Genomic DNA, 13,022 nt, shown 5'->3' with positions numbered 1-13,022 from the left:
GTATAACTAATGCTCTGATAAAAAAAAAAAAAAAAAGGCGTGGTTGGGGGTGAAACAGTGATAGAGCACTTGCCTAGCACACATGAGGCTCTGGGTTCAATTGTTAGTATCACACACACACACACACAAACAAACAAAAAAAAAAATCATGAGTCTTTTTTATTTTTTTAACAGTACCAGCATCACACCCAGATTCTAGCATGTTCTAAGCAAACATTCTACCACTGACCTACACCCCCAGCTATAAGTTGTTCTTGATTTGTCCCATATCCAGTTCCTAGCAAGTTGGCCTTAAGAACATGGCCATCATCTTGCCCTTTTTTCCATATACTGTGTACTACCCTCACCCAACTTCTCATATCAGGACCCCTTTGATAACAGTGAACTGGAAAAGATCTTAATTGGTCACCTGCTTTCATTCTTGCCTAGCTATAATAAATCTTCTGAACAGCAACTGAAGTGAATGGGTTTGTTGTTGTTGTTGTTGTTCTGGGACTAAACCCAGTTGCACTTTCACCACCTAATTACATCCCCAGTACTTTTTATTTTTATTTTTATTTTTTTTTATTTTGAGACAGGCTCTCTCCAAATTGCTTAGGGCCTCACTAAATTGCTGAGATTGACTTCAGATTTGAAATCTGAAGCCTCAACCACCTGGGTTGCTGGGATTACAGGTGTTTGCCACTGTGTCTGGCAAATTTTTTAGAAATGGAACTCACATTACATTACAATAGTATCCCTCTTATCTGTGGTTTCTCTTCCACAAGGTTTTAGCTACCTATGGTCAATCAAGTTCTGAAAATATTCAATGGAAAATTCCATAAATAAATAATTCATAACTTCCAATTTCATCCATCTGACTATCCTGATGAAATCTTTTACCATCCCACTCTGTCCCACCTGGGACATGAATTATTCCTTTATCCAGTGTATCCACACTGTTTGTTACCCACTTAATTGCTGACTTGGTTTTTAGATGAATTGTCATGGTATTACAGTGTTTGTGTTCCAGTAACCCTTATTTCACTTAATAATAGCCCCAACATACAAGAGTAATGATGTTGGAAGTTCAGATGTACCAAAGAGAAAACATAAAGTGCTTCATTTAAGTAAAAAAAGACGAATGTTCTCAATAAGAAATAAAATATATGGAGAAAAAAAATACATGGAGAGGTTGCTAAGATATAAGAACAAATCTTATAGTGAAATTATGAGGAAGGAAAAATTCTAGTTTTACTAACACATCTCAAATTGCAGAAGTTGTGGCCACAATGTGTGTAAATGCTAAGTTAAGATGAAAAAGGCATTAAGTTATAGAGTTTGGTACTATCCACTGGGGTCGTGGAATGTATCCCCTTTCATAAGGGAGGACTAATGTACTGTAAATTAAAAGCATCTTTAATGATAAATGCATGTTTATAGCAACACAATTCACAACAGCCAAACTATGGAACCAGCCTAGGTGTCCCTCAATAGATGAATGGTATTTTAGTTAGCTTTTTCACTGCTGTAACCAAAAGAACTGACAAGAACAATTGTAGAAAAAGAAGAAAAACTTTATTTGGGAGCTCATGGTTTCAGAGGTCTCAGTCCATAGAAGACATAGAATTCCCCAGGGTTCAAGGTGAGACAGAACATCATGGCAGAAGAGTGTGGTAGAGGAAAGCAGCCCACACAATGATCAGAAAGCAGAGCAATTATAAGCTCAATTTACTAAATATATGCTCCAAAGGCACACACCCAGGGACCCACCTCCTCCAGCTACACCCTACCAGCCTGTAGTTACCATTCAGTTAATCCCTGTCAGGGATTAATTCACTGATTGGGTTATACCTCAAGTAACCCAATCATTTCACCACTGAAGGTTGTCATGTTGTCTCACACATGAGTTTTGGGGGACACCTATTAACTAAATCATAACAAATGGATAAAGAAAATATTGTATGTATAAACAATGGGGTTTTATTCAGCCATAAAGAAATTGTTATTTGCAGGAAAATGGATGGAACTTGAGACCATTACGTTAAGTGAAATAAGCCAAACTCAGAAGGTCAAGGGTCAGTAGGTTTTCTCTCATATGTAGAAACTAGAGAGGAAAAGAAAAGACAGGTGTGGGGGAGGGGTGATCTCATGAAAAGCAAAGGGAGATCAACAACGGAGAGGAAAGGGACCAGAGTGGGAGAGCAGGAAGGAGGGAGAAAGTGTAGGGGAGTGATAATGGCCAAATTATATGGTTCTAGTGTGTGTTTGTGTTTGTGTGTATGTGTGTGTGTGTGTGTGTGTGTGTGTGTATGAATATGTAACAACAAATACCACCATTGTGTACAACTATAATGCACCAATTTTAAAAATGTAGGGGAAAAAGTTCTGCCAGTAAGGCATTCTGTATGGGAGGACCTGGTCTTTTCCTTCCTCAACAATCAAGATCAGAAACCAAGGAATTAGAAACAACTGAGCATGGCAACCTTCACTGTCAATTAATGGAAGAAGACAGAACACTATAGCCTTAGAATAAGACTTGGTATCTGTATAATCATCGTGCAGTCTATGATGGGATTAAATGTACTAGTTTATTTCTCTATCTATGTATACACATACATATTCTTTCTCTCTTTCTTTCTTTCTTTTGTTTATTTATTTGTTTGTTGTTTGTTTGTTTGTTTTGCAGTCTTGGGAATTGAACCCAAGGCCTCATGCATGCCAACCAAGTCTCCTACCACAGAGCTACACCCACAAAGCCCTGGCCCTAAAGTATATTTTTAAAGTAGCCAATAATGTTCATATTAAATTTGTAGACTTCTTCAGTTCAGAAAAAAGAGTGGCCCCAGCCCCTCAGCCTCTGAGAGGTCTTGCTTAGACATAAGGTGTAGTGGGTAGTTTAGGTATAGTATCGGGGGTACCATTCACACTGCACAATGGGGGAAAAGGTGCATGGTTTCTTTGGCCATATAATTCCCCACAAAGCTTAATAAACTATTTATTCATTATTTCCTAGACATAGTTCTCAAATTGCTTTTTTCTTTTCCTTATTTCTTTTATTCCTTGACTCCATACTTCTCCTCCCCTGTCTTCTTAATGGTGGCTACCTTGAGGTCAAGTAAATGAATTGGCTTGGGTAGAAAGATAACACTTTCTCTTAAGAAATATTAGATTATACTGTGCTAATGGAAAATCCCCAAACCTTAATGGCTTAAAACAACAAAATTTATTTCTCACTCATATTGCACATCCATTAGGGGTCACCGAACAAGCTCTACTCATTGTAATAACTTGGGGATCCAAGCTAATAGAGGCTACATTTGGGGGCTGGGTTTGTGGCTCAGTGGTAGAGCACTTGCCTATCATGTGTGAGGTACTGGGTTTGATTCTTAGAACCACATATGAATAAATAAAATAAAGATCCATCAACAACTAAAAAAAAAATTACAAATAAATAAAGGCTATATTTTGGTACACACCTTTACAATTGCAGAGACAAGGGGAAGAGAGTATAGTAAATTACATGCTAATTCTTAAAATTTCTACCAGATTTTGAGAAAGTGGTGATTAGGATATTGCTGTCATCGTTTTTAAATCTTTCAAAATCCCCACAAACATAGCCAGGGTTGTGGCTCAGTGGTAGAGCGCTTGCCTGACATATGTGAGGCACTGGGTTTGATTCTCAGCACCACATAGAAATAAAAATGAACAAAATAAAGGCCCATCCAAGAAAAAAAAAAAAAAAATCCCCACAAACACTAAACATCGACATGGAAAAAAAAATACATATTCATGATAAAGTTAGGTGACAAGTTTTCTCTAAAATATCAAAATATAAGCAAATGGAGACCAATGACAAACTACCAACAGCAATAAAAACTGCAGGGACCAGCATGGATGCAAGAGGAAAACAATAGATGCACAGGGTACCTTAGAGTAAAAGAATCCCTGAGTAGCTGAGAGTTATTTGCTGGACAGCATGGGTCAATCACCTGAGAATAGCCAGTGAAACAGGAAGGGGTTTTCCCCAATCTAATAGCAAGTGAATGTAAGGAGATTCTGGTAAAGATAAAAGGATCTGGAACTGTCTGCCCAGTGAAGTCTTAAGATTCACTAGCCCAGGGTCTCCCTTTTGGGTCAGAATCTGACATTGAGGAAAAACTGCTAGAAATGAAATACAATTTGAGCTGAATAAGACTTTTACTTCTGGCCACCATGTAGTTCCTGGGATGGTGTTTTCCCTTCTGCCACAACAAGAAGAAAACTGGACAAAATATAGGAGATAATTAATCTTGGACATTTAAAAAATGCTCTAATACTTGAGAAAAAGACACAAAAGTAAGTCATACGATTGCTCCATGGTTTCTGTCTAGAGACACATTCCACTTCATAATGCAGTGAGGGGATCCCAACTGGAACCTGGCAACCCTGCAGAGCTGAGAGAGAATGGAGACTGGAGATTGAGATAGCTGTTGCAAACTTGTAGGGCAGTGTGCCAGAGAAGAGGGAGCTTTACTCATCTGCAGGAGAGTCTCCTTAGGTCTTCTGTTGAATTCTAAGTTTCGCATACATAGAATGAAACCCCATGTGGTGAGGAAAAGAAAAATAGATAGCTTTATAAACTGAATAGCTCCAAGAACTCAAACAGTTTGGAAAAAATTTTTAGCAGAGAATGGAGATTCTTCATTGAATACCCAGGATATTCAGTGGAAACTCAGAATAATGGAATTAAACTAGCCCTAGAATAAAGAATAAATCCACAATACTAAGCTAAAACAAAACAATCTAATTCTCAAAATTATTGAGCTGATCTATAAGTAACAACCCACCAGAACAAAGACCAACACTTTTGGAGGGGTGGTGGGTAATGGGGATTGAACTCAGAGGCACTCAACCACTGAGCCACATCCCCAGTCCTATTTTGTATTTTTTTTAGAGACAAGGTCTCACTGAGTTGCTTAGCACCTTGTTTTTTGCTGGGGCTGGCTTTGAACTCGAGATCCTCCTGCCTCAGCTTCCTGAGCAGCTGGGATTACAGGTGTGCACCCCTACGCCCAGCAAGACCAACAGTTTTTAAAGGATTCAAGAACAAAAAATTTACAATGTCCAACATCTAATAAAAAATTACTAGGCATGGGGATAGGATTGTAGCTCAGTGGTAGAGTGCTTGCCTAACATGCATAGGCCTTACATTCTATCCCCAGCACCACACACATACACACACACACACACATACACAAATTGCTAAACACAGGCAAAGGCAGAGGAAAATATGAATGACAAACCCCAGAAAAATCAGTGAATAGGGCGCGATGGTGCACACCTATAATCCTAGTGGCTCTATAGGTTTAGGCAGGAGGATCGCAAGTTCAAAGCCAGCCTCAGCAAAAGCAAGGTGCTAAGCAACTCAGTGAGACCCTGTCTCTAAATAAAATATAAAATAGGCCTGGGAATGTGGCTTAGGGGTCGAGTGCCTCTGAGTTTAATCCCTGGTACCAAAAAAAAAAAAAAAAAAAAAAATTAATTAATTGATGGAATTGACTACAGGTTAGACACTACAGAAAAATAAGATCCAGGAAATAGAAGATGTAGTAATATAAAAGCAAAATTAAATATGGGGAGAAAAAAAGACAAGGAAAATGTGAATATAGACTTCATGACCTGTGGAGAAATATCAAATTGTCTGACATGTTTAACTGAAGTCCTAGAGAATATGTTAAGTGAACTGAAGTCTTAGAGAAAAAAAATATCTGTAAAAATAATGGTTGGAATTTTTGCAAATTTGATGAAAACTATAGTCCCTCAAATCCACAAAGTGCAATAAGTCCCATAGTTTTAAACCACAAACCAAGAAACATTATAATCAAATTGCTGAAAATCAGTGATAAAAAGAAAATTGTAAAAGTAGCCAGAGGAAAAAGACATATTATATAGGGAGGAAAAAAGATAAGAAAGATGGAGAACAGAACTCATTAGAAATTTATGCAAGTCACCATGCGAGGTGGCGCATGCCTGTAATCCCTGTGGCTCGGGAGGCTGAGACAGGAGGATCGTGAGTTCAAAGCCAGCAGCAGCAAAAGCAAGGTGCTAAGCAACTAAGTGAGACCCTGTCTTTAAAAAATATATAAAATAGGGCTGGGGATGTGGCTCAGTGGTCAAGTCAACTGAGGTCAATTCCTGGTACCATCCCCCCCTGCCCAAAAAAGCTTGTATTTAAAGTTTTAACTAGGCTATAATTTAAAGGATTTAAAGCAATATATACTATGTAAACACTAATCATACAAATGATGAAAGAGTTATATTACTATAAAAAACGATAGTATGCAGGGATTTTACTTGGGATAAAGGACATTTCTTAATGATAAGTTGGTCAAATCATCAAGAAGACTTAATAGTCCCAAATGTGCATGTCCCAGTAATAGAACTTCAGTGTACATGAAGCAATATGCAAAGAACTGAAAGAAAAAAGAGAAATTCACAATTATAGTTGGATATTTTATTCTTCCCCCTTCAGTAATTGATACAAATATTCAGAAAATAAGTTAGGATATTTTTAAAAACTCAAATAACCTCATCAACCAATTTGACCTTATTCTCATTTACAGTATACTCAACAAGATCAGAAAACTCATTCTTTTAGATTGCTCATGGAATGTTCCCAAAGATTAAAGTATATACTGGGCCAAAAAACAAATATCAATGAATTTTAAAATTCTGAAATCATACAAAGTGCCACAGTCTGGCTGGGCACAAATAACTGGGAGGTCACGAGCCACTTGTAGGTTCAAACAGGAACTACTTTATTGCCAGAACCCCACGGGAACTCTCTAGAACTCAACGGAAACTCTTCGAGAACTCAAAAGTAGCAGGCACCTGAGGTAGCAGGAGCTGCCTTATTGCTGGACAGCAGAGGTTTATATACACAACTGAATACACAGCTTGTTTCAATTTAGCATCATCCAGTTACAGCAATCAGTCATTATCTTAATTATACACAGCTTAACTTTTCCACAGTCTGGCTGGGCACAATTCAGGAGCCACTTGTCAAAAGAAATTAACTTTATTTTTAGAACCACACACACCAAACAAACCGCTCCTCAGGAAAAAACCCTCAGAGCCCAGCTGCCACCACTGGCTTCCCACAAGCCACTCTCACACCCACCAGCCTCTTCACCTCCCACAATCCTCCTGCTCTTGAGGCCGATTGGCTGGGTCGCATGGGCGGAGCCAAAAAAGTCCCCCAACGAGCAGCTCCATGGTCTGAAAGGGCAGGGAAACAGCCCAATGAGCATCACCGCAGAGGAGCCAATCAGCTAGATGTTGCTAGATGTTGCTGGGGCTGCTGTGAGCCAATCATCAGCTGGTAGTCTGAAAGGGCAGGGAAACAGCTCAATGAGCATCTCCAATGAGCATCACTGCAGAGGAGCCAATCAGCTAGATGTTGCTGGGGCCGCAGTGAGCCAATCATCAGCCGGCAGTCTGGAAGTTTGCTGGCCCCTGGAAGTTTGCTGGGGCCCCTTTGGCTGTGGCTCTCAACATAACTTTTTTTTTTTTTTTTAAATGTTAGCTTTTTTTTAAAAAAATTGACTTTATTTATTTATTTTTTAATATTTGGCAGACACAACACTTTGTTTGTATGTGGTGCTGAGGATCGAACCCGGGCCACACGCATGCCAGGCGAGCGCGCTACCGCTTGAGCCACATCTCCAGCCCCTCTTAACATAACTTAATTATCATCATCTTAATGGCTCACTGGCATTACTTCTCAACCACTCTTTCTGGCAAAATGCCAGGCGCCATCTTGACTTGGTTGTGGCTCTCAACAACAAAGTATGTTCTTGGGTCACAGAGACCAATTAAATAACAAAATTAAATTATACCAAGAAGATATTTGGAAAATCTCCTAATAATTGGAAATTAAGTCATTAGTCAAGGAAAAAATCATGAAAATCAGAAAAAAAAATTTGAACTGAATGATAATAGAAACACAGCATATAGAAGTTTTTGGGTGTTGAGGATATAGCTCAATAACAGAGCATTTGTCTAGCATGTATGAGGTCCTGGGTTTGATCCCCAACAACAGACACACACACACATACACCACACAATATGGGATGCAGTTAAAGCAGTACATACAACGAAGTTTATAATATTAAATGCTTATATTAGGAAATAAGAAATGTCTTAAATCTATAATCTTAAGTTTCTACCTTGAAAAGCCAGATAAAGTAGAGTAAATTAAGTAATTAAGCTTTGATATAAAGGGCTAAGAGATGAATCAGGCATGGTGGTATACATCTGTAATCCCAGCTACTCAGGAGGAGCAATATTTTGAGGACACACTCAACAACTGAGACACTGTCTGGAAATACAAACTAAAAAGGGCTGGGCAGGTTGCTCAGTGGTAGAGCGCCGCTGGGTTCAATCCCGGGTACCAAAAACAAACAAACAAATCTGAAATAAATAATAAAGAGTAGGAATCAATAAAGTAGAAAAAGAATATGATCAATAAAATTGATAAACCTCTAGTCTGAGTAAGGAAAAAAAGAAAAGATAGAACTTGCCAATGTCAGAAATGAAAAAAGAGAAGACATCAGTATAGATGATGTAGACATGTAAGGATAATGGAATATTACCATGTGAGATTTCTGTGACAAAATAGCCATGATGACTCAACTTTAAAGGAGCAACAGTTTATCTTGGTTCATGGTCTCAGTCTGGGGTCTCTGGGCCTCAATGCTTTGAGTGTGTGGTGGCACAGAGCATCTTAGGGGGATGCATAACAGAAAAGACTGCTCACCTCATAGCAGCCACAAAACAAAAAGACAGGCTATGTCCCAATATCCTCTTCGACAGCATACCCAGTCATTTAAGGACCTCTCACTAGGTCCCACTTCCCAATGGCTCCATTATTTCCCAATGGCACCATAGGTTAGTAACCAAGCCTCCTTTAATACAAGCTCCAAATCACAGCAATTATGAATAATTTATGCTAATAAACTATATAAGTTAAAAGGGGAGATTCTTGGGGCTGAGGTTGTGACTCAGTGGTAGAGCACTTGCCTGGCATGTGTAAGGCACTGGGTTGGATCCTCACACTACATAAAAATAATATAAAAAATAAAATAAAGGTATTGTGTCCATCTACAAATGAGAAAAAAAATTTATAAAGGGAGATTCTTTGAAAGATGCAAATTATTAAAATGGACACAAAAAAGAATACAGAATAGGAAGGGCCCTATAATTTTAATAAACAATTTGTAACTCTTAACTCCCACAAAGAAAGCATCTAGCTAAAATGGTTTCACTGTCCAATTCTAACAAGCATTTAAGTAATAAAAATAAATAAAAAAGCATTTAAGTAATAAATAAATTCTAACAAGCATTTAAGTAATAAATAAATAAATAAACATTTCAAACTTATTTTAAGGAACAAGTATTCTTTATCTTGTAACAAAACCAGATAAAGATATTTTTTTAAAAACCGTGAAGCCTGGCCCAGTGGCACATACCAGCTACTTGGAGGCTAAGGCAAGAGGATTGCAAATTGGAGTTCAGCCCAGGCAATTTAACAATAGTAAGATAACAAGATCCCTCAAAATATTTTTTTAAACGTTCTTTTTTTTTTTTTTTTTGGTACTGGGGATTGAATCCAGAGGTGCTTTACCACTGAGCTACATTCCCATCCTTTTTCTAAAATACCTTAATTTTATTTACTTATTTTTATGTGGTACTGAGGATCGAACCCAGTGCCTCCATGTGCTAGCCCCTCAAAATATAATTTTTAAAAAGTGCTGAAGACATAGCTCATGGTAAAGCACTTGTCCAGCATGCACAGTGCCCTGGCTTCAATCTTTAATATCACAAAATAACAATAATAACAAAAACCTTGGAAAAATCCTTGAGAACACAGATGAAAATTTCTTAACAAAATAGTATTAAAATAAACCCAGAAATATATAAAAAGTATGACAGCACATAACTAAGTGGAGTTTATTCCTGAAATACAAAGTTGTCTTTAACATCTGAAACCAAATAATGTAATCACCATTTTAACAGCATAAAGGAGAAAAACCATAATCGATGCATATAAAGCATTTGCCAAATGCATGACAAACACACACATTCTCTTCAATGACTCTATCTCTTTTTCTTTTTTCTCAGCAAATTATAAATAGAAGCAAAATTTCTTAATCTAATGAAAGGCATACACATGCATGTATTCACCCCTTGTCACACACACACCCAATATCTAACATGACCCTTAGTGGTTAAAAACAAAACAAAACTGTCCCCTAAGATCCAGAACAGGGCAGGAATTATTGCTTTCTCATTTTTATTCAACATTACACTGGGCATTCTAGCCACTGCAATAAAGCAAGAAAAAGAAAATTCTTACAGATCAGAAAAACAAACAAACAAACAGAAAGTCTGTTTTTTGGTTTGTTTGTTTTACCAAAAATATGTCATAATATGTAGAAATCCTACATTCACTAATACAAATTACTATGGAAGTAATAAGTGAATTTACTAAGGTTGCAAGATACATCAGATAAAAATAAATTTCTATATATTAACAATGAATAATTTTGTACACTGTAGAATATCTCAAGACAATCCTATAGATGACTGAAAATTAAAAAATGAGATATCTTTACAACAGCAGCAAAACAGCAAAATATATACAAATAGCCAATAATAAGCACATGAAAAAATGCTCAACATCAGTAGTCACTAGGGAAACACAAATCAAAACCACAATGAGATTCTACTCATACCTACTAGGATAATGATGATGATGATGATGATGATGTGTGTGTGTGTGTGTGTATAAATAATAAATATTGACAAGGATGTGGAGAATGGAGTCCCTTTTACATTACTGTTAGGAATGTAAGATGGATTTTGAGACATGTAAGGCTTTTCCTAGTCCCAAATTACAAATGAATTCTATCATGTTTTCTTCTAGGATTTGTATTGCTTCACATTTTATATTTAGATCTCTGATCCATTTGAAATTTATTCTGGTATATGACATGAGGCATGATTCTACTACTATATTTTTCCATATGGCTGTCCAATTTCCCTAACATTATGCATCAAAAAATTCCATATTTTCAGTGTTTTAAATCAGCATCTTTTTCATATAGTTCTTGTCCACATGTAATTATGTGTGTTTTTGGACTTACTATTTATTTTGTTCTCTTGAGCTATTTCTAAACCAGCACATTTTTTTTTATAGAAACTTTGTTTCATCATCTAACATGGCTGGTATACCCTCACTGAACTTCTTTTTCAGAATTTTCCTAGCTATTTCTGTTTGTGTGCTTTTCCAAATGAACTTATAATCTCATTGTCTAGATCCAGGCAAACATCCCCTGCCCTACAAAAATTGGTATTTTTATTTGGAACACATAAAATCTTCATGATTCTGAGTAATTCTTTTGCTCAAGTCTATTTTTATACCTTTAAGAAATGTTTGAATATTTTCTTCAAATGTTAGCTCTATTTCTAAGTATCTTAACATTTTGTTGCTATGCAATTGGGCTCTCATCCTTCACAGCATGTAATTTGTATTGACTATATATATCCTACCACTTCACTGAATTTTCTTATTGTTTGCATTAGTTTTAGCATTGATTCTCTTTCATTTTATATCTTCCTTTTCAATTTTTATGTCTTGGTTTTGTCTGCATGCAATGGTTGTTACATTCAAAAAATATTAAGTACTAGTGGAGTAGCTTGTTCCTGATTCTAGCAGGAATGACTCTAGTATTTCCTCCTTAAATACATGCTGACTTTTATTAGCTTTTAAAAATCAGGAATGAGCATTACGTTCTGTCAAAGACCTTTTTGGCAGCTACAATCAAATTGCTTTTCTTCTTAGACCTATTGAAATAAAGAATTACATTCATTGATTTTTCTGATACAGAACCATTTGGTAATAAATTACATTGGTTATGAAACATCATCTTTAATGCCCTAATGGTTTGTTGATATTTTTATTTGAGATTTTTTCACTGATATTAATTTGATAATATTTGACAAATATATCATTTATAAACATAGTTTATACTAATCGATAATTTGATAAAATTATTAATTTTGATATTAATAAGAGATTGATCTAGTTTTATTTTGTATACTATGTATGAGTTTAGGTATTGTCAGTTGTCTATTGTTATAATGCTAACATTCAACAACAAACTCTCAGAGGCCTACAGAGATAAAATATTTATTGTTTATGTGACTGACGATTTTGATATTGGCTGAACTTATATATATGGAATTCAGCTGACTGTTGGCTGGAAGGAACAGCTGGAATAACCAGGTTCTTCTCCACATTTGTCATCCTTCCTTGTCATGTTATCATAGAAATGGTGCTCCTGCAAGAAAGCAAGCTCAACAACACAAGTTGTTTTCAAGCCTCAGCTTGCGTGTTTGCTAACACCCCATTGACTAAACCAAATAGCACCACCAATCTTAAGAGTCGTAACGGAAGGGTACCACCAAGTTATGCAGCAAATTCTGTGGATAAGTTAGGTGTGGCTGTAGTCTGGATCTGGAATGTCCCCTAAAGGCCCATGATTAAAAGCTTGATCTTTAGCCCCTGTTGCTATTGAAAGGTAGTGGAATCCTTAGGAGGTGGGCCCTAGTGGAAGGAAATTAGATCATCAGGGCTATACCCTTGAAGGGGATATTGGAACCCTGGTCCCTCTGGTCTCTTTGCTTCCTGGCCACCATGAGGTGAGGCGTTTCCTCCATACAGGCTTCAGCTAATGAAATACTGCCTCACTGCAGACTCAAAAGCAACGAGGCCAGTCAACCACCAATTGAAACCACTCAAACTGTAAGCCAAAATAAAAGTTTTTCTCTTTTTAAGTTGTTTATCTCAGAGTTTGTTTGTTTGTTGGCTTATTTGTGGAGCTAGAGATTTAATAAGGGCCTCACACATGCTAGGAAAGTGTCCTACACCCCCAATCCTGTTTATCTCAAGTATTTTGCTACTGTAGTGAAAAACTGGCTAACCCAGGTATGAGGCA

Source organism: Callospermophilus lateralis, chromosome 1 (genome assembly GCF_048772815.1).
Source record: "Callospermophilus lateralis isolate mCalLat2 chromosome 1, mCalLat2.hap1, whole genome shotgun sequence".
NCBI classification, from domain to species: Eukaryota; Metazoa; Chordata; class Mammalia; order Rodentia; family Sciuridae; genus Callospermophilus; species Callospermophilus lateralis.
The sequence above is the reverse complement of the archived record's forward strand: the minus strand, read 5'-3'. Positions refer to the sequence as shown.